Source organism: Sinocyclocheilus anshuiensis, unplaced genomic scaffold (genome assembly GCF_001515605.1).
Source record: "Sinocyclocheilus anshuiensis isolate Anshui unplaced genomic scaffold, SAMN03320099.WGS_v1.1 scaffold2048, whole genome shotgun sequence".
Taxonomy (NCBI): domain Eukaryota; kingdom Metazoa; phylum Chordata; class Actinopteri; order Cypriniformes; family Cyprinidae; genus Sinocyclocheilus; species Sinocyclocheilus anshuiensis.
In genome coordinates, this window is record NW_015555896.1 from 94,433 (window position 1) to 97,136 (window position 2,704).

The window sequence follows — 2,704 nt, forward strand, 5'->3', positions numbered from 1 at the left end:
AGTTGTGTTGCTGTCTATGCAGGGTCAGACAGCTCTCAGATTCTATAAAATATATTAATTTGTGTTTCGAAGATGAACAAAGGTCTTGCGGGTTTGAAACAACATGAGGGTAATTAATGACAGAATTTTTGGGGGAACTATCCCTTTAAGCCCCCAGGTGCAACAGCAAGTTTGGGGAAAGTACACTACATCTCAATTAAGATGTCAATTCATTGTAAAATGGACTTATGTACCTGTTTTGAGTGGCCTGCACCCCTTGCTGGAGGTGAAACTCAATTTCATTGACGGCAATGTGAATAGATGTTTATAAGGTGTTTTACCATAGTTGCCCTTGTAAACCACAAGAGCACTTCCATTCACAATGCCACGATGTATAAAAGCTCTAAAGTATGTGAAATACTGAATACATTTCTGTTACGATTCTGAATATTCATTTATTGAGATGTTGATATAAGGAAGATGAACAGGAAACAGCTTCATGAATGTACCAATGCTTACCTTGTAAGCACTGTAAATATAATGTCCTTGTCTTGTTTCTGTATGTTCTATTAAAGTCTGCACCCCAAGCTTGTCATAATGGATCAATTTATGAAGTATACATAGTAGGAAATACTAACAACTTGATTTTTGTGAGTGGTGTTTGCTTAAGCAAAACTTGTTTCAATGCCTTTTTTTCCTCGACTCATTTCAAGTAAAATGAGGCTGAATTGAGGTAGATTGATCTTTTAATGATATTACAGCAAGCACAGAATATCCATGTGTATTAGTATGCAGTCTATGTACACAGTACATAAATTGTGCAATTAATTATTTGACTCAGTTTTAGCACAAAACATTAAATTTCAAATCCCACTAGGAAGTGAGAAAAGACACCATTTGCCTGTTGGTCTGTTATACAGATACCTGCATAAGGCAGACAACAAGGCCATCTTAAAACCATGGTCACATCTCCTATAGTGTTCTGGTCTCTGTTTATGAAGGAGAAAGAAATATAGCTCAAGTAAATCTACAATTTGTCCAAGTAGTTGTCTAAAACTGGAATGCCGCCTTTGAGTCCCTTGCGCTTTTGTGTGTCAGCCACAATCTGGGCAGGCTTGGAATTGACTTCCATGGGGTCTCCAGGCAGGATCTGCCAATGCTCAAACATACACTGTGGGAAAGCCTGGCCAGATGTGTTGGAGCGAAGGTCAGCTATGAAACCTGCGTAAAGATAACAGTTCAGGCCATGTAACTTAAAACACACTAATGTGAGAAGACAACAAAAGGTATTTTGATTCACTGACAGGCAAGTAGGCTGACCACAAACATTGGTGTTCCCATAACCTGGGATTCCTCAAACACAAGCCAACACTTCCTGTTCAGTACATCATAGATGCCACCAATAACCGACTCTGGGCACTGTAGATGGATGACAAAGTTACAGTACAGTAGTAAATACCGAAAGAGCACCAACTCGAATTTCACAGTTGACTGCTTGCATACCTGAATCTCAACCAGGTGCACAGGCTCAAGAAGCCTGGGCTCAGCTGTGAGCTAACAGGAGTAAAGCACCCTGCGTGCTGCGAGAATGATCTGGCCACCACCACGGTGGATGGCATCAGTGTGCAGGGTCACATCATGAATGTCAAAACGAATACGACGCATGTTCTCCTCGCACAAGACTCCCTAAAAAGAACAAAATGCCTTCAGAAAGAGCGCCAAGACTCAAAAACAACTAAACCAAGGGTGCCCAGTCTTGCTCCTGTAGGGCCACCAAAACACACCAGCTAATTAAGATTTTAAACTCGAAAGTTCCAGAAAGGTGTACAGGAACAAATCTCTTCAAGAAGGTGGCCTAGGCCTTAGAGGAACAGGAGAGGACACTCTTGGTTAAGATGTGTAACATAACTTGCTTCTTTTATACCTCTTTAGTGGCCCACTGAAATCCAGCCACCACACTGTCCTTGATCTCATTCAAGTATTGGACTCCCTTGGTCACATCCACCAAAAATGTTGGGCCCAGTTCCATCAGGGCCAAAGCACCAGATCTTACGAGCTTCTGTGACTTCCCATTCGTACTTTTCAGCAAGGTAACGGGCACGGGCCTTCATCTCCTGTCTGGCAGTGACCTCACCCTTATCAATGTCTTCAGTAAGACCCTCAGCCAGAGGACGGGCCTTCATGAAGAGACGATTGTGCTTGTTAGGAGACTTGGAAAGGCACAGAAAAGCAGCTTAATAAAGACTGAATATTGTAATGCTCTAATTGCGTTAAAAGAAATTTATAAGTCAATGGTACCTTAAGGGGAATGCAGGCATGGTCCTCTTCAAAGTCCTTAAGGCATATCTCCAAATGAAGCTCACCAGCTCCGGCGATGATATGCTCACCAGACTCCTCAATGATGCACTGCACCATGGGATCTGACTTAGCCAGACACTTCAACCCTTCCACCAATTTAGGTAGATCAGCAGGGTTCTTGGCCTCTACTGCCACTCTCACCACAGGACTGACACTGAACTTCATCACACGCACATTGTGATGGTTCCGGTCTTTACCAAAAACTCATCCACAGCTACCAGACCCACAATGTTACCGCAGGGAACATCCTCAATGGGTTCTACTTAGCGGCCCATCATCAGAATGGTCCTGGAAGATATTTATAATAAAAAAAAAGAAATTAAAAAAAAGAAAAAAAGGGGGGGGGGTGGGGGTAAGCCATATCTGT

General features: G+C 42.5%; 1 pseudogene; it reads right to left on the bottom strand.

Annotated features, from left to right (window-relative positions):
* Positions 1 to 769: 769 nt before the first annotated feature.
* The window catches only part of LOC107675895 (elongation factor 2-like), a 4,951-nt pseudogene continuing 3,016 nt past the window's right edge, over positions 770 to 2,704 (bottom strand).